Below are 27,195 nucleotides of genomic sequence, written 5' to 3'. Positions count from 1 at the left end.
CCTCCCATACACTTTCTGGGTGGGTGGCAGTCAGCCACCCATACATACATACAGCACAGGCTAAACCCACATCATCACTTAAAAAAAGGACAGGCGACCATTGCACTCTGATGGAGCATTTAGCAATGCAATCCATAGCCTGGCTTTTGCCTGAACCCCCATCACTCCTCCTCTTGCATATAAGACAATATTTCAGATCTGCATATGAAAACAACACGCCTACCTTTGTTGCACATAGCTGCCTGCCTGTCTCTAGTTACCCCACTGGCTGTAGCTGCGTCCCTTCCGACATGGAATAACACCAACTGTAACGATAAACTGAAAATTAACAGTATAAACCTGCATCATTTTGGACTCTGGTATTTGCTGAATCCGGGTGACCTGACAATCGATGGTGGTGCCGCTGGTGATTCTGGCCTTCTTGGAATCTGTTGGGCCTATGTGTTAGCTCACACATCACTTGGGTATCCATGGTAACTACCACAACATGGTCATCTGCAGTTTACATCTAGCCCGTGGCATTGAATGGCATTTTAAAAGTGCTAAGGGTCCTGGTGCAATAATCCTCCCATGAGGATCAGCCTCAACGGCTTTGTAGATTGCACTCATGTCAGCAACTCCATATACATTTTTTTTTCTTCATGCTTCTTTCTTCATCCTTTTTTCTTTCTGTCATTCAGACTTTCATTCATTCGATCTCTCTCACTCACTTGCTTTAACTCATTTGTTCTCACTCACTCACTCACTCACTCACTCAATCACTCACTCACTCATTCACTCTCACTCACTCTCACTCTCTCACTCACTCGCTCACTAAGTCAGTCTCTCTCTCTCTCTCTCTTTTTCTTTTTATATATATTTTTTTCCGTCTTCTTCTTCTTCTTCTTCTTCAGACCCTGTCATAGCACTAATGCCTTTCCAATACCACCAGCAGATGGAGACACTCCATTGCAACATTGGTTGTGAGCAGCAGTTTCTAAAAACAAATGCCTCATGGCGGATTTCCCATCCATCAATGGATGGTAAATTTTGTTTTTATCATTCACTGACCACAGAAACCAATGCATGGTCAAGCAACAGCAATGACACACCCTTGTGTATAGGCATGAGACCCTCATGTCATTTAACAGGATTCAGCACCACCCACAAGACAGCTACCTGTCATGTCATGTCAAACCTGCACAGGTGTGCTAGATTATTATTATTTAGTTTTATTTTATTTTTTTACACCAATCAGTGTGCAAACATGGTCATTAAAACGCTAAATGAATAGACGTTCATAAACCAGTCAGTGCAACTCATCATTTTGGTCTCCAATTCTCAAACTCAAATTCTCACCCACGGAGGATTAAATGAGAATCTTTCTTGTTTAACACTGGAATGGGGTGGTGCACTGTTCACTACCCGAAGATACTGCCACATCGGGTCAATGCATAGGGCGACAGAAGCAAGCTTCCAAATCAGCTCCCTTTCTCAAAAATCCATTTAATTTATGGTCCCCAGATAGGGAACGTATGTATCAGTATGTGCTCACAAGTCACCCAAGTGCAAGTATTCACACAAAAAAAACGTGCCTCAGGATGCGATCTGTCGCAAGATCCTTTCTTTTTTTACACTTGATCTAAGCCAAAAGGCCTAGAGGGGATAACCGGGAAAGGGGTGGACCCAACCATGTCCCCTTCATGAGCACTCACATTACTCATAGGAATGGAAGGAAGGCTGGCAGCCAACCAGCCTCCCATACACTTTCTGGGTGGGTGGCAGTCAGCCACCCATACATACATACAGCACAGGCTAAACCCACATCATCACTTAAAAAAAGGACAGGCGACCATTGCACTCTGATGGAGCATTTAGCAATGCAGTCCATAGCCTGGCTTTTGCCTGAACCCCCATCACTCCTCCTCTTGCATATAAGACAATATTTCAGATCTGCATATGAAAACAACACGCCTACCTTTGTTGCACATAGCTGCCTGCCTGTCTCTAGTTACCCCACTGGCTGTAGCTGCGTCCCTTCCGACATGGAATAACACCAACTGTAACGATAAACTGAAAATTAACAGTATAAACCTGCATCATTTTGGACTCTGGTATTTGCTGAATCCGGGTGACCTGACAATCGATGGTGGTGCCGCTGGTGATTCTGGCCTTCTTGGAATCTGTTGGGCCTATGTGTTAGCTCACACATCACTTGGGTATCCATGGTAACTACCACAACATGGTCATCTGCAGTTTACATCTAGCCCGTGGCATTGAATGGCATTTTAAAAGTGCTAAGGGTCCTGGTGCAATAATCCTCCCATGAGGATCAGCCTCAACGGCTTTGTAGATTGCACTCATGTCAGCAACTCCATATACATTTTTTTTTCTTCATGCTTCTTTCTTCATCCTTTTTTCTTTCTGTCATTCAGACTTTCATTCATTCGATCTCTCTCACTCACTTGCTTTAACTCATTTGTTCTCACTCACTCACTCACTCAATCACTCACTCACTCATTCACTCTCACTCACTCTCACTCTCTCACTCACTCGCTCACTAAGTCAGTCTCTCTCTCTCTCTCTCTTTTTCTTTTTATATATATTTTTTTCCGTCTTCTTCTTCTTCTTCTTCTTCTTCAGACCCTGTCATAGCACTAATGCCTTTCCAATACCACCAGCAGATGGAGACACTCCATTGCAACATTGGTTGTGAGCAGCAGTTTCTAAAAACAAATGCCTCATGGCGGATTTCCCATCCATCAATGGATGGTAAATTTTGTTTTTATCATTCACTGACCACAGAAACCAATGCATGGTCAAGCAACAGCAATGACACACCCTTGTGTATAGGCATGAGACCCTCATGTCATTTAACAGGATTCAGCACCACCCACAAGACAGCTACCTGTCATGTCATGTCAAACCTGCACAGGTGTGCTAGATTATTATTATTTAGTTTTATTTTATTTTTTTACACCAATCAGTGTGCAAACATGGTCATTAAAACGCTAAATGAATAGACGTTCATAAACCAGTCAGTGCAACTCATCATTTTGGTCTCCAATTCTCAAACTCAAATTCTCACCCACGGAGGATTAAATGAGAATCTTTCTTGTTTAACACTGGAATGGGGTGGTGCACTGTTCACTACCCGAAGATACTGCCACATCGGGTCAATGCATAGGGCGACAGAAGCAAGCTTCCAAATCAGCTCCCTTTCTCAAAAATCCATTTAATTTATGGTCCCCAGATAGGGAACGTATGTATCAGTATGTGCTCACAAGTCACCCAAGTGCAAGTATTCACACAAAAAAAAACGTGCCTCAGGATGCGATCTGTCGCAAGATCCTTTCTTTTTTTACACTTGATCTAAGCCAAAAGGCCTAGAGGGGATAACCGGGAAAGGGGTGGACCCAACCATGTCCCCTTCATGAGCACTCACATTACTCATAGGAATGGAAGGAAGGCTGGCAGCCAACCAGCCTCCCATACACTTTCTGGGTGGGTGGCAGTCAGCCACCCATACATACATACAGCACAGGCTAAACCCACATCATCACTTAAAAAAAGGACAGGCGACCATTGCACTCTGATGGAGCATTTAGCAATGCAATCCATAGCCTGGCTTTTGCCTGAACCCCCATCACTCCTCCTCTTGCATATAAGACAATATTTCAGATCTGCATATGAAAACAACACGCCTACCTTTGTTGCACATAGCTGCCTGCCTGTCTCTAGTTACCCCACTGGCTGTAGCTGCGTCCCTTCCGACATGGAATAACACCAACTGTAACGATAAACTGAAAATTAACAGTATAAACCTGCATCATTTTGGACTCTGGTATTTGCTGAATCCGGGTGACCTGACAATCGATGGTGGTGCCGCTGGTGATTCTGGCCTTCTTGGAATCTGTTGGGCCTATGTGTTAGCTCACACATCACTTGGGTATCCATGGTAACTACCACAACATGGTCATCTGCAGTTTACATCTAGCCCGTGGCATTGAATGGCATTTTAAAAGTGCTAAGGGTCCTGGTGCAATAATCCTCCCATGAGGATCAGCCTCAACGGCTTTGTAGATTGCACTCATGTCAGCAACTCCATATACATTTTTTTTTCTTCATGCTTCTTTCTTCATCCTTTTTTCTTTCTGTCATTCAGACTTTCATTCATTCGATCTCTCTCACTCACTTGCTTTAACTCATTTGTTCTCACTCACTCACTCACTCAATCACTCACTCACTCATTCACTCTCACTCACTCTCACTCTCTCACTCACTCGCTCACTAAGTCAGTCTCTCTCTCTCTCTCTCTTTTTCTTTTTATATATATTTTTTTCCGTCTTCTTCTTCTTCTTCTTCTTCTTCTTCTTCTTCAGACCCTGTCATAGCACTAATGCCTTTCCAATACCACCAGCAGATGGAGACACTCCATTGCAACATTGGTTGTGAGCAGCAGTTTCTAAAAACAAATGCCTCATGGCGGATTTCCCATCCATCAATGGATGGTAAATTTTGTTTTTATCATTCACTGACCACAGAAACCAATGCATGGTCAAGCAACAGCAATGACACACCCTTGTGTATAGGCATGAGACCCTCATGTCATTTAACAGGATTCAGCACCACCCACAAGACAGCTACCTGTCATGTCATGTCAAACCTGCACAGGTGTGCTAGATTATTATTATTTAGTTTTATTTTATTTTTTTACACCAATCAGTGTGCAAACATGGTCATTAAAACGCTAAATGAATAGACGTTCATAAACCAGTCAGTGCAACTCATCATTTTGGTCTCCAATTCTCAAACTCAAATTCTCACCCACGGAGGATTAAATGAGAATCTTTCTTGTTTAACACTGGAATGGGGTGGTGCACTGTTCACTACCCGAAGATACTGCCACATCGGGTCAATGCATAGGGCGACAGAAGCAAGCTTCCAAATCAGCTCCCTTTCTCAAAAATCCATTTAATTTATGGTCCCCAGATAGGGAACGTATGTATCAGTATGTGCTCACAAGTCACCCAAGTGCAAGTATTCACACAAAAAAAAACGTGCCTCAGGATGCGATCTGTCGCAAGATCCTTTCTTTTTTTACACTTGATCTAAGCCAAAAGGCCTAGAGGGGATAACCGGGAAAGGGGTGGACCCAACCATGTCCCCTTCATGAGCACTCACATTACTCATAGGAATGGAAGGAAGGCTGGCAGCCAACCAGCCTCCCATACACTTTCTGGGTGGGTGGCAGTCAGCCACCCATACATACATACAGCACAGGCTAAACCCACATCATCACTTAAAAAAAGGACAGGCGACCATTGCACTCTGATGGAGCATTTAGCAATGCAATCCATAGCCTGGCTTTTGCCTGAACCCCCATCACTCCTCCTCTTGCATATAAGACAATATTTCAGATCTGCATATGAAAACAACACGCCTACCTTTGTTGCACATAGCTGCCTGCCTGTCTCTAGTTACCCCACTGGCTGTAGCTGCGTCCCTTCCGACATGGAATAACACCAACTGTAACGATAAACTGAAAATTAACAGTATAAACCTGCATCATTTTGGACTCTGGTATTTGCTGAATCCGGGTGACCTGACAATCGATGGTGGTGCCGCTGGTGATTCTGGCCTTCTTGGAATCTGTTGGGCCTATGTGTTAGCTCACACATCACTTGGGTATCCATGGTAACTACCACAACATGGTCATCTGCAGTTTACATCTAGCCCGTGGCATTGAATGGCATTTTAAAAGTGCTAAGGGTCCTGGTGCAATAATCCTCCCATGAGGATCAGCCTCAACGGCTTTGTAGATTGCACTCATGTCAGCAACTCCATATACATTTTTTTTTCTTCATGCTTCTTTCTTCATCCTTTTTTCTTTCTGTCATTCAGACTTTCATTCATTCGATCTCTCTCACTCACTTGCTTTAACTCATTTGTTCTCACTCACTCACTCACTCACTCAATCACTCACTCACTCATTCACTCTCACTCACTCTCACTCTCTCACTCACTCGCTCACTAAGTCAGTCTCTCTCTCTCTCTCTCTTTTTCTTTTTATATATATTTTTTTCCGTCTTCTTCTTCTTCTTCTTCTTCAGACCCTGTCATAGCACTAATGCCTTTCCAATACCACCAGCAGATGGAGACACTCCATTGCAACATTGGTTGTGAGCAGCAGTTTCTAAAAACAAATGCCTCATGGCGGATTTCCCATCCATCAATGGATGGTAAATTTAGTTTTTATCATTCACTGACCACAGAAACCAATGCATGGTCAAGCAACAGCAATGACACACCCTTGTGTATAGGCATGAGACCCTCATGTCATTTAACAGGATTCAGCACCACCCACAAGACAGCTACCTGTCATGTCATGTCAAACCTGCACAGGTGTGCTAGATTATTATTATTTAGTTTTATTTTATTTTTTTACACCAATCAGTGTGCAAACATGGTCATTAAAACGCTAAATGAATAGACGTTCATAAACCAGTCAGTGCAACTCATCATTTTGGTCTCCAATTCTCAAACTCAAATTCTCACCCACGGAGGATTAAATGAGAATCTTTCTTGTTTAACACTGGAATGGGGTGGTGCACTGTTCACTACCCGAAGATACTGCCACATCGGGTCAATGCATAGGGCGACAGAAGCAAGCTTCCAAATCAGCTCCCTTTCTCAAAAATCCATTTAATTTATGGTCCCCAGATAGGGAACGTATGTATCAGTATGTGCTCACAAGTCACCCAAGTGCAAGTATTCACACAAAAAAAAAACGTGCCTCAGGATGCGATCTGTCGCAAGATCCTTTCTTTTTTTACACTTGATCTAAGCCAAAAGGCCTAGAGGGGATAACCGGGAAAGGGGTGGACCCAACCATGTCCCCTTCATGAGCACTCACATTACTCATAGGAATGGAAGGAAGGCTGGCAGCCAACCAGCCTCCCATACACTTTCTGGGTGGGTGGCAGTCAGCCACCCATACATACATACAGCACAGGCTAAACCCACATCATCACTTAAAAAAAGGACAGGCGACCATTGCACTCTGATGGAGCATTTAGCAATGCAATCCATAGCCTGGCTTTTGCCTGAACCCCCATCACTCCTCCTCTTGCATATAAGACAATATTTCAGATCTGCATATGAAAACAACACGCCTACCTTTGTTGCACATAGCTGCCTGCCTGTCTCTAGTTACCCCACTGGCTGTAGCTGCGTCCCTTCCGACATGGAATAACACCAACTGTAACGATAAACTGAAAATTAACAGTATAAACCTGCATCATTTTGGACTCTGGTATTTGCTGAATCCGGGTGACCTGACAATCGATGGTGGTGCCGCTGGTGATTCTGGCCTTCTTGGAATCTGTTGGGCCTATGTGTTAGCTCACACATCACTTGGGTATCCATGGTAACTACCACAACATGGTCATCTGCAGTTTACATCTAGCCCGTGGCATTGAATGGCATTTTAAAAGTGCTAAGGGTCCTGGTGCAATAATCCTCCCATGAGGATCAGCCTCAACGGCTTTGTAGATTGCACTCATGTCAGCAACTCCATATACATTTTTTTTCTTCATGCTTCTTTCTTCATCCTTTTTTCTTTCTGTCATTCAGACTTTCATTCATTCGATCTCTCTCACTCACTTGCTTTAACTCATTTGTTCTCACTCACTCACTCACTCACTCAATCACTCACTCACTCATTCACTCTCACTCACTCTCACTCTCTCACTCACTCGCTCACTAAGTCAGTCTCTCTCTCTCTCTCTCTTTTTCTTTTTATATATATTTTTTTCCGTCTTCTTCTTCTTCTTCTTCAGACCCTGTCATAGCACTAATGCCTTTCCAATACCACCAGCAGATGGAGACACTCCATTGCAACATTGGTTGTGAGCAGCAGTTTCTAAAAACAAATGCCTCATGGCGGATTTCCCATCCATCAATGGATGGTAAATTTTGTTTTTATCATTCACTGACCACAGAAACCAATGCATGGTCAAGCAACAGCAATGACACACCCTTGTGTATAGGCATGAGACCCTCATGTCATTTAACAGGATTCAGCACCACCCACAAGACAGCTACCTGTCATGTCATGTCAAACCTGCACAGGTGTGCTAGATTATTATTATTTAGTTTTATTTTATTTTTTTACACCAATCAGTGTGCAAACATGGTCATTAAAACGCTAAATGAATAGACGTTCATAAACCAGTCAGTGCAACTCATCATTTTGGTCTCCAATTCTCAAACTCAAATTCTCACCCACGGAGGATTAAATGAGAATCTTTCTTGTTTAACACTGGAATGGGGTGGTGCACTGTTCACTACCCGAAGATACTGCCACATCGGGTCAATGCATAGGGCGACAGAAGCAAGCTTCCAAATCAGCTCCCTTTCTCAAAAATCCATTTAATTTATGGTCCCCAGATAGGGAACGTATGTATCAGTATGTGCTCACAAGTCACCCAAGTGCAAGTATTCACACAAAAAAAAACGTGCCTCAGGATGCGATCTGTCGCAAGATCCTTTCTTTTTTTACACTTGATCTAAGCCAAAAGGCCTAGAGGGGATAACCGGGAAAGGGGTGGACCCAACCATGTCCCCTTCATGAGCACTCACATTACTCATAGGAATGGAAGGAAGGCTGGCAGCCAACCAGCCTCCCATACACTTTATGGGTGGGTGGCAGTCAGCCACCCATACATACATACAGCACAGGCTAAACCCACATCATCACTTAAAAAAAGGACAGGCGACCATTGCACTCTGATGGAGCATTTAGCAATGCAATCCATAGCCTGGCTTTTGCCTGAACCCCCATCACTCCTCCTCTTGCATATAAGACAATATTTCAGATCTGCATATGAAAACAACACGCCTACCTTTGTTGCACATAGCTGCCTGCCTGTCTCTAGTTACCCCACTGGCTGTAGCTGCGTCCCTTCCGACATGGAATAACACCAACTGTAACGATAAACTGAAAATTAACAGTATAAACCTGCATCATTTTGGACTCTGGTATTTGCTGAATCCGGGTGACCTGACAATCGATGGTGGTGCCGCTGGTGATTCTGGCCTTCTTGGAATCTGTTGGGCCTATGTGTTAGCTCACACATCACTTGGGTATCCATGGTAACTACCACAACATGGTCATCTGCAGTTTACATCTAGCCCGTGGCATTGAATGGCATTTTAAAAGTGCTAAGGGTCCTGGTGCAATAATCCTCCCATGAGGATCAGCCTCAACGGCTTTGTAGATTGCACTCATGTCAGCAACTCCATATACATTTTTTTTTTCTTCATGCTTCTTTCTTCATCCTTTTTTCTTTCTGTCATTCAGACTTTCATTCATTCGATCTCTCTCACTCACTTGCTTTAACTCATTTGTTCTCACTCACTCACTCACTCACTCAATCACTCACTCACTCATTCACTCTCACTCACTCTCACTCTCTCACTCACTCGCTCACTAAGTCAGTCTCTCTCTCTCTCTCTCTTTTTCTTTTTATATATATTTTTTTTCCGTCTTCTTCTTCTTCTTCTTCTTCAGACCCTGTCATAGCACTAATGCCTTTCCAATACCACCAGCAGATGGAGACACTCCATTGCAACATTGGTTGTGAGCAGCAGTTTCTAAAAACAAATGCCTCATGGCGGATTTCCCATCCATCAATGGATGGTAAATTTAGTTTTTATCATTCACTGACCACAGAAACCAATGCATGGTCAAGCAACAGCAATGACACACCCTTGTGTATAGGCATGAGACCCTCATGTCATTTAACAGGATTCAGCACCACCCACAAGACAGCTACCTGTCATGTCATGTCAAACCTGCACAGGTGTGCTAGATTATTATTATTTAGTTTTATTTTATTTTTTTACACCAATCAGTGTGCAAACATGGTCATTAAAACGCTAAATGAATAGACGTTCATAAACCAGTCAGTGCAACTCATCATTTTGGTCTCCAATTCTCAAACTCAAATTCTCACCCACGGAGGATTAAATGAGAATCTTTCTTGTTTAACACTGGAATGGGGTGGTGCACTGTTCACTACCCGAAGATACTGCCACATCGGGTCAATGCATAGGGCGACAGAAGCAAGCTTCCAAATCAGCTCCCTTTCTCAAAAATCCATTTAATTTATGGTCCCCAGATAGGGAACGTATGTATCAGTATGTGCTCACAAGTCACCCAAGTGCAAGTATTCACACAAAAAAAAACGTGCCTCAGGATGCGATCTGTCGCAAGATCCTTTCTTTTTTTACACTTGATCTAAGCCAAAAGGCCTAGAGGGGATAACCGGGAAAGGGGTGGACCCAACCATGTCCCCTTCATGAGCACTCACATTACTCATAGGAATGGAAGGAAGGCTGGCAGCCAACCAGCCTCCCATACACTTTCTGGGTGGGTGGCAGTCAGCCACCCATACATACATACAGCACAGGCTAAACCCACATCATCACTTAAAAAAAGGACAGGCGACCATTGCACTCTGATGGAGCATTTAGCAATGCAATCCATAGCCTGGCTTTTGCCTGAACCCCCATCACTCCTCCTCTTGCATATAAGACAATATTTCAGATCTGCATATGAAAACAACACGCCTACCTTTGTTGCACATAGCTGCCTGCCTGTCTCTAGTTACCCCACTGGCTGTAGCTGCGTCCCTTCCGACATGGAATAACACCAACTGTAACGATAAACTGAAAATTAACAGTATAAACCTGCATCATTTTGGACTCTGGTATTTGCTGAATCCGGGTGACCTGACAATCGATGGTGGTGCCGCTGGTGATTCTGGCCTTCTTGGAATCTGTTGGGCCTATGTGTTAGCTCACACATCACTTGGGTATCCATGGTAACTACCACAACATGGTCATCTGCAGTTTACATCTAGCCCGTGGCATTGAATGGCATTTTAAAAGTGCTAAGGGTCCTGGTGCAATAATCCTCCCATGAGGATCAGCCTCAACGGCTTTGTAGATTGCACTCATGTCAGCAACTCCATATACATTTTTTTTTCTTCATGCTTCTTTCTTCATCCTTTTTTCTTTCTGTCATTCAGACTTTCATTCATTCGATCTCTCTCACTCACTTGCTTTAACTCATTTGTTCTCACTCACTCACTCACTCACTCAATCACTCACTCACTCATTCACTCTCACTCACTCTCACTCTCTCACTCACTCGCTCACTAAGTCAGTCTCTCTCTCTCTTTTTCTTTTTATATATATTTTTTTCCGTCTTCTTCTTCTTCTTCTTCTTCAGACCCTGTCATAGCACTAATGCCTTTCCAATACCACCAGCAGATGGAGACACTCCATTGCAACATTGGTTGTGAGCAGCAGTTTCTAAAAACAAATGCCTCATGGCGGATTTCCCATCCATCAATGGATGGTAAATTTTGTTTTTATCATTCACTGACCACAGAAACCAATGCATGGTCAAGCAACAGCAATGACACACCCTTGTGTATAGGCATGAGACCCTCATGTCATTTAACAGGATTCAGCACCACCCACAAGACAGCTACCTGTCATGTCATGTCAAACCTGCACAGGTGTGCTAGATTATTATTATTTAGTTTTATTTTATTTTTTTACACCAATCAGTGTGCAAACATGGTCATTAAAACGCTAAATGAATAGACGTTCATAAACCAGTCAGTGCAACTCATCATTTTGGTCTCCAATTCTCAAACTCAAATTCTCACCCACGGAGGATTAAATGAGAATCTTTCTTGTTTAACACTGGAATGGGGTGGTGCACTGTTCACTACCCGAAGATACTGCCACATCGGGTCAATGCATAGGGCGACAGAAGCAAGCTTCCAAATCAGCTCCCTTTCTCAAAAATCCATTTAATTTATGGTCCCCAGATAGGGAACGTATGTATCAGTATGTGCTCACAAGTCACCCAAGTGCAAGTATTCACACAAAAAAAAACGTGCCTCAGGATGCGATCTGTCGCAAGATCCTTTCTTTTTTTACACTTGATCTAAGCCAAAAGGCCTAGAGGGGATAACCGGGAAAGGGGTGGACCCAACCATGTCCCCTTCATGAGCACTCATATTACTCATAGGAATGGAAGGAAGGCTGGCAGCCAACCAGCCTCCCATACACTTTCTGGGTGGGTGGCAGTCAGCCACCCATACATACATACAGCACAGGCTAAACCCACATCATCACTTAAAAAAAGGACAGGCGACCATTGCACTCTGATGGAGCATTTAGCAATGCAATCCATAGCCTGGCTTTTGCCTGAACCCCCATCACTCCTCCTCTTGCATATAAGACAATATTTCAGATCTGCATATGAAAACAACACGCCTACCTTTGTTGCACATAGCTGCCTGCCTGTCTCTAGTTACCCCACTGGCTGTAGCTGCGTCCCTTCCGACATGGAATAACACCAACTGTAACGATAAACTGAAAATTAACAGTATAAACCTGCATCATTTTGGACTCTGGTATTTGCTGAATCCGGGTGACCTGACAATCGATGGTGGTGCCGCTGGTGATTCTGGCCTTCTTGGAATCTGTTGGGCCTATGTGTTAGCTCACACATCACTTGGGTATCCATGGTAACTACCACAACATGGTCATCTGCAGTTTACATCTAGCCCGTGGCATTGAATGGCATTTTAAAAGTGCTAAGGGTCCTGGTGCAATAATCCTCCCATGAGGATCAGCCTCAACGGCTTTGTAGATTGCACTCATGTCAGCAACTCCATATACATTTTTTTTTCTTCATGCTTCTTTCTTCATCCTTTTTTCTTTCTGTCATTCAGACTTTCATTCATTCGATCTCTCTCACTCACTTGCTTTAACTCATTTGTTCTCACTCACTCACTCACTCACTCAATCACTCACTCATTCACTCTCACTCACTCTCACTCTCTCACTCACTCGCTCACTAAGTCAGTCTCTCTCTCTCTCTCTCTTTTTCTTTTTATATATATTTTTTTCCGTCTTCTTCTTCTTCTTCTTCTTCAGACCCTGTCATAGCACTAATGCCTTTCCAATACCACCAGCAGATGGAGACACTCCATTGCAACATTGGTTGTGAGCAGCAGTTTCTAAAAACAAATGCCTCATGGCGGATTTCCCATCCATCAATGGATGGTAAATTTTGTTTTTATCATTCACTGACCACAGAAACCAATGCATGGTCAAGCAACAGCAATGACACACCCTTGTGTATAGGCATGAGACCCTCATGTCATTTAACAGGATTCAGCACCACCCACAAGACAGCTACCTGTCATGTCATGTCAAACCTGCACAGGTGTGCTAGATTATTATTATTTAGTTTTATTTTATTTTTTTACACCAATCAGTGTGCAAACATGGTCATTAAAACGCTAAATGAATAGACGTTCATAAACCAGTCAGTGCAACTCATCATTTTGGTCTCCAATTCTCAAACTCAAATTCTCACCCACGGAGGATTAAATGAGAATCTTTCTTGTTTAACACTGGAATGGGGTGGTGCACTGTTCACTACCCGAAGATACTGCCACATCGGGTCAATGCATAGGGCGACAGAAGCAAGCTTCCAAATCAGCTCCCTTTCTCAAAAATCCATTTAATTTATGGTCCCCAGATAGGGAACGTATGTATCAGTATGTGCTCACAAGTCACCCAAGTGCAAGTATTCACACAAAAAAAAAAAACGTGCCTCAGGATGCGATCTGTCGCAAGATCCTTTCTTTTTTTACACTTGATCTAAGCCAAAAGGCCTAGAGGGGATAACCGGGAAAGGGGTGGACCCAACCATGTCCCCTTCATGAGCACTCACATTACTCATAGGAATGGAAGGAAGGCTGGCAGCCAACCAGCCTCCCATACACTTTCTGGGTGGGTGGCAGTCAGCCACCCATACATACATACAGCACAGGCTAAACCCACATCATCACTTAAAAAAAGGACAGGCGACCATTGCACTCTGATGGAGCATTTAGCAATGCAATCCATAGCCTGGCTTTTGCCTGAACCCCCATCACTCCTCCTCTTGCATATAAGACAATATTTCAGATCTGCATATGAAAACAACACGCCTACCTTTGTTGCACATAGCTGCCTGCCTGTCTCTAGTTACCCCACTGGCTGTAGCTGCGTCCCTTCCGACATGGAATAACACCAACTGTAACGATAAACTGAAAATTAACAGTATAAACCTGCATCATTTTGGACTCTGGTATTTGCTGAATCCGGGTGACCTGACAATCGATGGTGGTGCCGCTGGTGATTCTGGCCTTCTTGGAATCTGTTGGGCCTATGTGTTAGCTCACACATCACTTGGGTATCCATGGTAACTACCACAACATGGTCATCTGCAGTTTACATCTAGCCCGTGGCATTGAATGGCATTTTAAAAGTGCTAAGGGTCCTGGTGCAATAATCCTCCCATGAGGATCAGCCTCAACGGCTTTGTAGATTGCACTCATGTCAGCAACTCCATATACATTTTTTTTTCTTCATGCTTCTTTCTTCATCCTTTTTTCTTTCTGTCATTCAGACTTTCATTCATTCGATCTCTCTCACTCACTTGCTTTAACTCATTTGTTCTCACTCACTCACTCACTCACTCAATCACTCACTCACTCATTCACTCTCACTCACTCTCACTCTCTCACTCACTCGCTCACTAAGTCAGTCTCTCTCTCTCTCTCTCTTTTTCTTTTTATATATATTTTTTTCCGTCTTCTTCTTCTTCTTCTTCTTCTTCTTCAGACCCTGTCATAGCACTAATGCCTTTCCAATACCACCAGCAGATGGAGACACTCCATTGCAACATTGGTTGTGAGCAGCAGTTTCTAAAAACAAATGCCTCATGGCGGATTTCCCATCCATCAATGGATGGTAAATTTAGTTTTTATCATTCACTGACCACAGAAACCAATGCATGGTCAAGCAACAGCAATGACACACCCTTGTGTATAGGCATGAGACCCTCATGTCATTTAACAGGATTCAGCACCACCCACAAGACAGCTACCTGTCATGTCATGTCAAACCTGCACAGGTGTGCTAGATTATTATTATTTAGTTTTATTTTATTTTTTTACACCAATCAGTGTGCAAACATGGTCATTAAAACGCTAAATGAATAGACGTTCATAAACCAGTCAGTGCAACTCATCATTTTGGTCTCCAATTCTCAAACTCAAATTCTCACCCACGGAGGATTAAATGAGAATCTTTCTTGTTTAACACTGGAATGGGGTGGTGCACTGTTCACTACCCGAAGATACTGCCACATCGGGTCAATGCATAGGGCGACAGAAGCAAGCTTCCAAATCAGCTCCCTTTCTCAAAAATCCATTTAATTTATGGTCCCCAGATAGGGAACGTATGTATCAGTATGTGCTCACAAGTCACCCAAGTGCAAGTATTCACACAAAAAAAAAAAAACGTGCCTCAGGATGCGATCTGTCGCAAGATCCTTTCTTTTTTTACACTTGATCTAAGCCAAAAGGCCTAGAGGGGATAACCGGGAAAGGGGTGGACCCAACCATGTCCCCTTCATGAGCACTCACATTACTCATAGGAATGGAAGGAAGGCTGGCAGCCAACCAGCCTCCCATACACTTTCTGGGTGGGTGGCAGTCAGCCACCCATACATACATACAGCACAGGCTAAACCCACATCATCACTTAAAAAAAGGACAGGCGACCATTGCACTCTGATGGAGCATTTAGCAATGCAATCCATAGCCTGGCTTTTGCCTGAACCCCCATCACTCCTCCTCTTGCATATAAGACAATATTTCAGATCTGCATATGAAAACAACACGCCTACCTTTGTTGCACATAGCTGCCTGCCTGTCTCTAGTTACCCCACTGGCTGTAGCTGCGTCCCTTCCGACATGGAATAACACCAACTGTAACGATAAACTGAAAATTAACAGTATAAACCTGCATCATTTTGGACTCTGGTATTTGCTGAATCCGGGTGACCTGACAATCGATGGTGGTGCCGCTGGTGATTCTGGCCTTCTTGGAATCTGTTGGGCCTATGTGTTAGCTCACACATCACTTGGGTATCCATGGTAACTACCACAACATGGTCATCTGCAGTTTACATCTAGCCCGTGGCATTGAATGGCATTTTAAAAGTGCTAAGGGTCCTGGTGCAATAATCCTCCCATGAGGATCAGCCTCAACGGCTTTGTAGATTGCACTCATGTCAGCAACTCCATATACATTTTTTTTTCTTCATGCTTCTTTCTTCATCCTTTTTTCTTTCTGTCATTCAGACTTTCATTCATTCGATCTCTCTCACTCACTTGCTTTAACTCATTTGTTCTCACTCACTCACTCACTCACTCAATCACTCACTCACTCATTCACTCTCACTCACTCTCACTCTCTCACTCACTCGCTCACTAAGTCAGTCTCTCTCTCTCTCTCTCTTTTTCTTTTTATATATATTTTTTTCCGTCTTCTTCTTCTTCTTCTTCTTCTTCTTCTTCAGACCCTGTCATAGCACTAATGCCTTTCCAATACCACCAGCAGATGGAGACACTCCATTGCAACATTGGTTGTGAGCAGCAGTTTCTAAAAACAAATGCCTCATGGCGGATTTCCCATCCATCAATGGATGGTAAATTTAGTTTTTATCATTCACTGACCACAGAAACCAATGCATGGTCAAGCAACAGCAATGACACACCCTTGTGTATAGGCATGAGACCCTCATGTCATTTAACAGGATTCAGCACCACCCACAAGACAGCTACCTGTCATGTCATGTCAAACCTGCACAGGTGTGCTAGATTATTATTATTTAGTTTTATTTTATTTTTTTACACCAATCAGTGTGCAAACATGGTCATTAAAACGCTAAATGAATAGACGTTCATAAACCAGTCAGTGCAACTCATCATTTTGGTCTCCAATTCTCAAACTCAAATTCTCACCCACGGAGGATTAAATGAGAATCTTTCTTGTTTAACACTGGAATGGGGTGGTGCACTGTTCACTACCCGAAGATACTGCCACATCGGGTCAATGCATAGGGCGACAGAAGCAAGCTTCCAAATCAGCTCCCTTTCTCAAAAATCCATTTCATTTATGGTCCCCAGATAGGGAACGTATGTATCAGTATGTGCTCACAAGTCACCCAAGTGCAAGTATTCACACAAAAAAAAACGTGCCTCAGGATGCGATCTGTCGCAAGATCCTTTCTTTTTTTACACTTGATCTAAGCCAAAAGGCCTAGAGGGGATAACCGGGAAAGGGGTGGACCCAACCATGTCCCCTTCATGAGCACTCACATTACTCATAGGAATGGAAGGAAGGCTGGCAGCCAACCAGCCTCCCATACACTTTCTGGGTGGGTGGCAGTCAGCCACCCATACATACATACAGCACAGGCTAAACCCACATCATCACTTAAAAAAAAGGACAGGCGACCATTGCACTCTGATGGAGCATTTAGCAATGCAATCCATAGCCTGGCTTTTGCCTGAACCCCCATCACTCCTCCTCTTGCATATAAGACAATATTTCAGATCTGCATATGAAAACAACACGCCTACCTTTGTTGCACATAGCTGCCTGCCTGTCTCTAGTTACCCCACTGGCTGTAGCTGCGTCCCTTCCGACATGGAATAACACCAACTGTAACGATAAACTGAAAATTAACAGTATAAACCTGCATCATTTTGGACTCTGGTATTTGCTGAATCCGGGTGACCTGACAATCGATGGTGGTGCCGCTGGTGATTCTGGCCTTCTTGGAATCTGTTGGGCCTATGTGTTAGCTCACACATCACTTGGGTATCCATGGTAACTACCACAACATGGTCATCTGCAGTTTACATCTAGCCCGTGGCATTGAATGGCATTTTAAAAGTGCTAAGGGTCCTGGTGCAATAATCCTCCCATGAGGATCAGCCTCAACGGCTTTGTAGATTGCACTCATGTCAGCAACTCCATATACATTTTTTTTTCTTCATGCTTCTTTCTTCATCCTTTTTTCTTTCTGTCATTCAGACTTTCATTCATTCGATCTCTCTCACTCACTTGCTTTAACTCATTTGTTCTCACTCACTCACTCACTCACTCAATCACTCACTCACTCATTCACTCTCACTCACTCTCACTCTCTCACTCACTCGCTCACTAAGTCAGTCTCTCTCTCTCTCTCTCTTTTTCTTTTTATATATATTTTTTTCCGTCTTCTTCTTCTTCTTCTTCTTCTTCTTCAGACCCTGTCATAGCACTAATGCCTTTCCAATACCACCAGCAGATGGAGACACTCCATTGCAACATTGGTTGTGAGCAGCAGTTTCTAAAAACAAATGCCTCATGGCGGATTTCCCATCCATCAATGGATGGTAAATTTTGTTTTTATCATTCACTGACCACAGAAACCAATGCATGGTCAAGCAACAGCAATGACACACCCTTGTGTATAGGCATGAGACCCTCATGTCATTTAACAGGATTCAGCACCACCCACAAGACAGCTACCTGTCATGTCATGTCAAACCTGCACAGGTGTGCTAGATTATTATTATTTAGTTTTATTTTATTTTTTTACACCAATCAGTGTGCAAACATGGTCATTAAAACGCTAAATGAATAGACGTTCATAAACCAGTCAGTGCAACTCATCATTTTGGTCTCCAATTCTCAAACTCAAATTCTCACCCACGGAGGATTAAATGAGAATCTTTCTTGTTTAACACTGGAATGGGGTGGTGCACTGTTCACTACCCGAAGATACTGCCACATCGGGTCAATGCATAGGGCGACAGAAGCAAGCTTCCAAATCAGCTCCCTTTCTCAAAAATCCATTTAATTTATGGTCCCCAGATAGGGAACGTATGTATCAGTATGTGCTCACAAGTCACCCAAGTGCAAGTATTCACACAAAAAAAAACGTGCCTCAGGATGCGATCTGTCGCAAGATCCTTTCTTTTTTTACACTTGATCTAAGCCAAAAGGCCTAGAGGGGATAACCGGGAAAGGGGTGGACCCAACCATGTCCCCTTCATGAGCACTCACATTACTCATAGGAATGGAAGGAAGGCTGGCAGCCAACCAGCCTCCCATACACTTTCTGGGTGGGTGGCAGTCAGCCACCCATACATACATACAGCACAGGCTAAACCCACATCATCACTTAAAAAAAGGACAGGCGACCATTGCACTCTGATGGAGCATTTAGCAATGCAATCCATAGCCTGGCTTTTGCCTGAACCCCCATCACTCCTCCTCTTGCATATAAGACAATATTTCAGATCTGCATATGAAAACAACACGCCTACCTTTGTTGCACATAGCTGCCTGCCTGTCTCTAGTTACCCCACTGGCTGTAGCTGCGTCCCTTCCGACATGGAATAACACCAACTGTAACGATAAACTGAAAATTAACAGTATAAACCTGCATCATTTTGGACTCTGGTATTTGCTGAATCCGGGTGACCTGACAATCGATGGTGGTGCCGCTGGTGATTCTGGCCTTCTTGGAATCTGTTGGGCCTATGTGTTAGCTCACACATCACTTGGGTATCCATGGTAACTACCACAACATGGTCATCTGCAGTTTACATCTAGCCCGTGGCATTGAATGGCATTTTAAAAGTGCTAAGGGTCCTGGTGCAATAATCCTCCCATGAGGATCAGCCTCAACGGCTTTGTAGATTGCACTCATGTCAGCAACTCCATATACATTTTTTTTTCTTCATGCTTCTTTCTTCATCCTTTTTTCTTTCTGTCATTCAGACTTTCATTCATTCGATCTCTCTCACTCACTTGCTTTAACTCATTTGTTCTCACTCACTCACTCACTCACTCAATCACTCACTCACTCATTCACTCTCACTCACTCTCACTCTCTCACTCACTCGCTCACTAAGTCAGTCTCTCTCTCTCTCTCTCTTTTTCTTTTTATATATATTTTTTTCCGTCTTCTTCTTCTTCTTCTTCTTCTTCAGACCCTGTCATAGCACTAATGCCTTTCCAATACCACCAGCAGATGGAGACACTCCATTGCAACATTGGTTGTGAGCAGCAGTTTCTAAAAACAAATGCCTCATGGCGGATTTCCCATCCATCAATGGATGGTAAATTTTGTTTTTATCATTCACTGACCACAGAAACCAATGCATGGTCAAGCAACAGCAATGACACACCCTTGTGTATAGGCATGAGACCCTCATGTCATTTAACAGGATTCAGCACCACCCACAAGACAGCTACCTGTCATGTCATGTCAAACCTGCACAGGTGTGCTAGATTATTATTATTTAGTTTTATTTTATTTTTTTACACCAATCAGTGTGCAAACATGGTCATTAAAACGCTAAATGAATAGACGTTCATAAACCAGTCAGTGCAACTCATCATTTTGGTCTCCAATTCTCAAACTCAAATTCTCACCCACGGAGGATTAAATGAGAATCTTTCTTGTTTAACACTGGAATGGGGTGGTGCACTGTTCACTACCCGAAGATACTGCCACATCAGGTCAATGCATAGGGCGACAGAAGCAAGCTTCCAAATCAGCTCCCTTTCTCAAAAATCCATTTAATTTATGGTCCCCAGATAGGGAACGTATGTATCAGTATGTGCTCACAAGTCACCCAAGTGCAAGTATTCACACAAAAAAAAACGTGCCTCAGGATGCGATCTGTCGCAAGATCCTTTCTTTTTTTACACTTGATCTAAGCCAAAAGGCCTAGAGGGAATAACCGGGAAAGGGGTGGACCCAACCATGTCCCCTTCATGAGCACTCACATTACTCATAGGAATGGAAGGAAGGCTGGCAGCCAACCAGCCTCCCATACACTTTCTGGGTGGGTGGCAGTCAGCCACCCATACATACATACAGCACAGGCTAAACCCACATCATCACTTAAAAAAAGGACAGGCGACCATTGCACTCTGATGGAGCATTTAGCAATGCAATCCATAGCCTGGCTTTTGCCTGAACCCCCATCACTCCTCCTCTTGCATATAAGACAATATTTCAGATCTGCATATGAAAACAACACGCCTACCTTTGTTGCACATAGCTGCCTGCCTGTCTCTAGTTACCCCACTGGCTGTAGCTGCGTCCCTTCCGACATGGAATAACACCAACTGTAACGATAAACTGAAAATTAACAGTATAAACCTGCATCATTTTGGACTCTGGTATTTGCTGAATCCGGGTGACCTGACAATCGATGGTGGTGCCGCTGGTGATTCTGGCCTTCTTGGAATCTGTTGGGCCTATGTGTTAGCTCACACATCACTTGGGTATCCATGGTAACTACCACAACATGGTCATCTGCAGTTTACATCTAGCCCGTGGCAATGAATGGCATTTTAAAAGTGCTAAGGGTCCTGGTGCAATAATCCTCCCATGAGGATCAGCCTCAACGGCTTTGTAGATTGCACTCATGTCAGCAACTCCATATACATTTTTTTTTCTTCATGCTTCTTTCTTCATCCTTTTTTCTTTCTGTCATTCAGACTTTCATTCATTCGATCTCTCTCACTCACTTGCTTTAACTCATTTGTTCTCACTCACTCACTCACTCACTCAATCACTCACTCACTCATTCACTCTCACTCACTCTCTCACTCACTCGCTCACTAAGTCAGTCTCTCTCTCTCTCTCTCTTTTTCTTTTTATATATATTTTTTTCCGTCTTCTTCTTCTTCTTCTTCTTCTTCAGACCCTGTCATAGCACTAATGCCTTTCCAATACCACCAGCAGATGGAGACACTCCATTGCAACATTGGTTGTGAGCAGCAGTTTCTAAAAACAAATGCCTCATGGCGGATTTCCCATCCATCAATGGATGGTAAATTTTGTTTTTATCATTCACTGACCACAGAAACCAATGCATGGTCAAGCAACAGCAATGACACACCCTTGTGTATAGGCATGAGACCCTCATGTCATTTAACAGGATTCAGCACCACCCACAAGACAGCTACCTGTCATGTCATGTCAAACCTGCACAGGTGTGCTAGATTATTATTATTTAGTTTTATTTTATTTTTTTACACCAATCAGTGTGCAAACATGGTCATTAAAACGCTAAATGAATAGACGTTCATAAACCAGTCAGTGCAACTCATCATTTTGGTCTCCAATTCTCAAACTCAAATTCTCACCCACGGAGGATTAAATGAGAATCTTTCTTGTTTAACACTGGAATGGGGTGGTGCACTGTTCACTACCCGAAGATACTGCCACATCGGGTCAATGCATAGGGCGACAGAAGCAAGCTTCCAAATCAGCTCCCTTTCTCAAAAATCCATTTAATTTATGGTCCCCAGATAGGGAACGTATGTATCAGTATGTGCTCACAAGTCACCCAAGTGCAAGTATTCACACAAAAAAAAACGTGCCTCAGGATGCGATCTGTCGCAAGATCCTTTCTTTTTTTACACTTGATCTAAGCCAAAAGGCCTAGAGGGGATAACCGGGAAAGGGGTGGACCCAACCATGTCCCCTTCATGAGCACTCACATTACTCATAGGAATGGAAGGAAGGCTGGCAGCCAACCAGCCTCCCATACACTTTCTGGGTGGGTGGCAGTCAGCCACCCATACATACATACAGCACAGGCTAAACCCACATCATCACTTAAAAAAAGGACAGGCGACCATTGCACTCTGATGGAGCATTTAGCAATGCAATCCATAGCCTGGCTTTTGCCTGAACCCCCATCACTCCTCCTCTTGCATATAAGACAATATTTCAGATCTGCATATGAAAACAACACGCCTACCTTTGTTGCACATAGCTGCCTGCCTGTCTCTAGTTACCCCACTGGCTGTAGCTGCGTCCCTTCCGACATGGAATAACACCAACTGTAACGATAAACTGAAAATTAACAGTATAAACCTGCATCATTTTGGACTCTGGTATTTGCTGAATCCGGGTGACCTGACAATCGATGGTGGTGCCGCTGGTGATTCTGGCCTTCTTGGAATCTGTTGGGCCTATGTGTTAGCTCACACATCACTTGGGTATCCATGGTAACTACCACAACATGGTCATCTGCAGTTTACATCTAGCCCATGGCATTGAATGGCATTTTAAAAGTGCTAAGGGTCCTGGTGCAATAATCCTCCCATGAGGATCAGCCTCAACGGCTTTGTAGATTGCACTCATGTCAGCAACTCCATATACATTTTTTTTTCTTCATGCTTCTTTCTTCATCCTTTTTTCTTTCTGTCATTCAGACTTTCATTCATTCGATCTCTCTCACTCACTTGCTTTAACTCATTTGTTCTCACTCACTCACTCACTCACTCACTCAATCACTCACTCACTCATTCACTCTCACTCACTCTCACTCTCTCACTCACTCGCTCACTAAGTCAGTCTCTCTCTCTCTCTCTCTCTTTTTCTTTTTATATATATTTTTTTCCGTCTTCTTCTTCTTCTTCTTCTTCTTCTTCAGACCCTGTCATAGCACTAATGCCTTTCCAATACCACCAGCAGATGGAGACACTCCATTGCAACATTGGTTGTGAGCAGCAGTTTCTAAAAACAAATGCCTCATGGCGGATTTCCCATCCATCAATGGATGGTAAATTTTGTTTTTATCATTCACTGACCACAGAAACCAATGCATGGTCAAGCAACAGCAATGACACACCCTTGTGTATAGGCATGAGACCCTCATGTCATTTAACAGGATTCAGCACCACCCACAAGACAGCTACCTGTCATGTCATGTCAAACCTGCACAGGTGTGCTAGATTATTATTATTTAGTTTTATTTTATTTTTTTACACCAATCAGTGTGCAAACATGGTCATTAAAACGCTAAATGAATAGACGTTCATAAACCAGTCAGTGCAACTCATCATTTTGGTCTCCAATTCTCAAACTCAAATTCTCACCCACGGAGGATTAAATGAGAATCTTTCTTGTTTAACACTGGAATGGGGTGGTGCACTGTTCACTACCCGAAGATACTGCCACATCGGGTCAATGCATAGGGCGACAGAAGCAAGCTTCCAAATCAGCTCCCTTTCTCAAAAATCCATTTAATTTATGGTCCCCAGATAGGGAATGTATGTATCAGTATGTGCTCACAAGTCACCCAAGTGCAAGTATTCACACAAAAAAAAACGTGCCTCAGGATGCGATCTGTCGCAAGATCCTTTCTTTTTTTACACTTGATCTAAGCCAAAAGGCCTAGAGGGGATAACCGGGAAAGGGGTGGACCCAACCATGTCCCCTTCATGAGCACTCACATTACTCATAGGAATGGAAGGAAGGCTGGCAGCCAACCAGCCTCCCATACACTTTCTGGGTGGGTGGCAGTCAGCCACCCATACATACATACAGCACAGGCTAAACCCACATCATCACTTAAAAAAAGGACAGGCGACCATTGCACTCTGATGGAGCATTTAGCAATGCAATCCATAGCCTGGCTTTTGCCTGAACCCCCATCACTCCTCCTCTTGCATATAAGACAATATTTCAGATCTGCATATGAAAACAACACGCCTACCTTTGTTGCACATAGCTGCCTGCCTGTCTCTAGTTACCCCACTGGCTGTAGCTGCGTCCCTTCCGACATGGAATAACACCAACTGTAACGATAAACTGAAAATTAACAGTATAAACCTGCATCATTTTGGACTCTGGTATTTGCTGAATCCGGGTGACCTGACAATCGATGGTGGTGCCGCTGGTGATTCTGGCCTTCTTGGAATCTGTTGGGCCTATGTGTTAGCTCACACATCACTTGGGTATCCATGGTAACTACCACAACATGGTCATCTGCAGTTTACATCTAGCCCGTGGCATTGAATGGCATTTTAAAAGTGCTAAGGGTCCTGGTGCAATAATCCTCCCATGAGGATCAGCCTCAACGGCTTTGTAGATTGCACTCATGTCAGCAACTCCATATACATTTTTTTTTCTTCATGCTTCTTTCTTCATCCTTTTTTCTTTCTGTCATTCAGACTTTCATTCATTCGATCTCTCTCACTCACTTGCTTTAACTCATTTGTTCTCACTCACTCACTCACTCACTCAATCACTCACTCACTCATTCACTCTCACTCACTCTCACTCTCTCACTCACTCGCTCACTAAGTCAGTCTCTCTCTCTCTCTCTCTTTTTCTTTTTATATATATTTTTTTCCGTCTTCTTCTTCTTCTTCTTCAGACCCTGTCATAGCACTAATGCCTTTCCAATACCACCAGCAGATGGAGACACTCCATTGCAACATTGGTTGTGAGCAGCAGTTTCTAAAAACAAATGCCTCATGGCGGATTTCCCATCCATCAATGGATGGTAAATTTTGTTTTTATCATTCACTGACCACAGAAACCAATGCATGGTCAAGCAACAGCAATGACACACCCTTGTGTATAGGCATGAGACCCTCATGTCATTTAACAGGATTCAGCACCACCCACAAGACAGCTACCTGTCATGTCATGTCAAACCTGCACAGGTGTGCTAGATTATTATTATTTAGTTTTATTTTATTTTTTTACACCAATCAGTGTGCAAACATGGTCATTAAAACGCTAAATGAATAGACGTTCATAAACCAGTCAGTGCAACTCATCATTTTGGTCTCCAATTCTCAAACTCAAATTCTCACCCACGGAGGATTAAATGAGAATCTTTCTTGTTTAACACTGGAATGGGGTGGTGCACTGTTCACTACCCGAAGATACTGCCACATCGGGTCAATGCATAGGGCGACAGAAGCAAGCTTCCAAATCAGCTCCCTTTCTCAAAAATCCATTTAATTTATGGTCCCCAGATAGGGAACGTATGTATCAGTATGTGCTCACAAGTCACCCAAGTGCAAGTATTCACACAAAAAAAAAAACGTGCCTCAGGATGCGATCTGTCGCAAGATCCTTTCTTTTTTTACACTTGATCTAAGCCAAAAGGCCTAGAGGGGATAACCGGGAAAGGGGTGGACCCAACCATGTCCCCTTCATGAGCACTCACATTACTCATAGGAATGGAAGGAAGGCTGGCAGCCAACCAGCCTCCCATACACTTTCTGGGTGGGTGGCAGTCAGCCACCCATACATACATACAGCACAGGCTAAACCCACATCATCACTTAAAAAAAGGACAGGCGACCATTGCACTCTGATGGAGCATTTAGCAATGCAATCCATAGCCTGGCTTTTGCCTGAACCCCCATCACTCCTCCTCTTGCATATAAGACAATATTTCAGATCTGCATATGAAAACAACACGCCTACCTTTGTTGCACATAGCTGCCTGCCTGTCTCTAGTTACCCCACTGGCTGTAGCTGCGTCCCTTCCGACATGGAATAACACCAACTGTAACGATAAACTGAAAATTAACAGTATAAACCTGCATCATTTTGGACTCTGGTATTTGCTGAATCCGGGTGACCTGACAATCGATGGTGGTGCCGCTGGTGATTCTGGCCTTCTTGGAATCTGTTGGGCCTATGTGTTAGCTCACACATCACTTGGGTATCCATGGTAACTACCACAACATGGTCATCTGCAGTTTACATCTAGCCCGTGGCATTGAATGGCATTTTAAAAGTGCTAAGGGTCCTGGTGCAATAATCCTCCCATGAGGATCAGCCTCAACGGCTTTGTAGATTGCACTCATGTCAGCAACTCCATATACATTTTTTTTTCTTCATGCTTCTTTCTTCATCCTTTTTTCTTTCTGTCATTCAGACTTTCATTCATTCGATCTCTCTCACTCACTTGCTTTAACTCATTTGTTCTCACTCACTCACTCACTCACTCTATCACTCACTCACTCATTCTCTCACTCACTCACTCGCTCACTAAGTCAGTCTCTCTCTCTCTCTCTCTTTTTCTTTTTATATATATTTTTTTCCGTCTTCTTCTTCTTCTTCTTCTTCTTCTTCTTCAGACCCTGTCATAGCACTAATGCCTTTCCAATACCACCAGCAGATGGAGACACTCCATTGCAACATTGGTTGTGAGCAGCAGTTTCTAAAAACAAATGCCTCATGGCGGATTTCCCATCCATCAATGGATGGTAAATTTTGTTTTTATCATTCACTGACCACAGAAACCAATGCATGGTCAAGCAACAGCAATGACACACCCTTGTGTATAGGCATGAGACCCTCATGTCATTTAACAGGATTCAGCACCACCCACAAGACAGCTACCTGTCATGTCATGTCAAACCTGCACAGGTGTGCTAGATTATTAT

General features: G+C 43.4%; 15 pseudogenes; all 15 read right to left on the bottom strand.

The window, feature by feature from the left end:
- Positions 1–1,383: 1,383 nt before the first annotated feature.
- LOC130288758 (U2 spliceosomal RNA) lies at positions 1,384–1,646 on the bottom strand (annotated as a pseudogene).
- A 1,466-nt stretch (positions 1,647–3,112) lies between these two features.
- On the bottom strand, positions 3,113–3,376 carry LOC130286581 (U2 spliceosomal RNA; annotated as a pseudogene).
- Positions 3,377–4,851: 1,475 nt separating this feature from the next.
- Positions 4,852–5,115, bottom strand: LOC130286580 (U2 spliceosomal RNA; annotated as a pseudogene).
- Positions 5,116–6,582: 1,467 nt separating this feature from the next.
- LOC130288009 (U2 spliceosomal RNA) lies at positions 6,583–6,847 on the bottom strand (annotated as a pseudogene).
- A 1,463-nt stretch (positions 6,848–8,310) lies between these two features.
- On the bottom strand, positions 8,311–8,574 carry LOC130286579 (U2 spliceosomal RNA; annotated as a pseudogene).
- Positions 8,575–10,043: 1,469 nt separating this feature from the next.
- LOC130286578 (U2 spliceosomal RNA) lies at positions 10,044–10,307 on the bottom strand (annotated as a pseudogene).
- A 1,461-nt stretch (positions 10,308–11,768) lies between these two features.
- LOC130286577 (U2 spliceosomal RNA) lies at positions 11,769–12,032 on the bottom strand (annotated as a pseudogene).
- Positions 12,033–13,495: 1,463 nt separating this feature from the next.
- LOC130288445 (U2 spliceosomal RNA) lies at positions 13,496–13,762 on the bottom strand (annotated as a pseudogene).
- Positions 13,763–15,235: 1,473 nt separating this feature from the next.
- LOC130288494 (U2 spliceosomal RNA) lies at positions 15,236–15,503 on the bottom strand (annotated as a pseudogene).
- A 1,476-nt stretch (positions 15,504–16,979) lies between these two features.
- On the bottom strand, positions 16,980–17,243 carry LOC130289420 (U2 spliceosomal RNA; annotated as a pseudogene).
- A 1,474-nt stretch (positions 17,244–18,717) lies between these two features.
- LOC130286576 (U2 spliceosomal RNA) lies at positions 18,718–18,981 on the bottom strand (annotated as a pseudogene).
- Positions 18,982–20,451: 1,470 nt separating this feature from the next.
- Positions 20,452–20,715, bottom strand: LOC130289399 (U2 spliceosomal RNA; annotated as a pseudogene).
- Positions 20,716–22,179: 1,464 nt separating this feature from the next.
- On the bottom strand, positions 22,180–22,443 carry LOC130286575 (U2 spliceosomal RNA; annotated as a pseudogene).
- A 1,479-nt stretch (positions 22,444–23,922) lies between these two features.
- On the bottom strand, positions 23,923–24,186 carry LOC130289312 (U2 spliceosomal RNA; annotated as a pseudogene).
- Positions 24,187–25,650: 1,464 nt separating this feature from the next.
- On the bottom strand, positions 25,651–25,916 carry LOC130288311 (U2 spliceosomal RNA; annotated as a pseudogene).
- Between the last annotated feature and the right edge of the window lie 1,279 nt (positions 25,917–27,195).

The sequence above is a fragment of the Hyla sarda genome, chromosome 8, assembly GCF_029499605.1.
Source record: "Hyla sarda isolate aHylSar1 chromosome 8, aHylSar1.hap1, whole genome shotgun sequence".
Classification (NCBI taxonomy): domain Eukaryota; kingdom Metazoa; phylum Chordata; class Amphibia; order Anura; family Hylidae; genus Hyla; species Hyla sarda.
The sequence above is the reverse complement of the archived record's forward strand: the minus strand, read 5'-3'. Positions and strand labels throughout refer to the sequence as shown.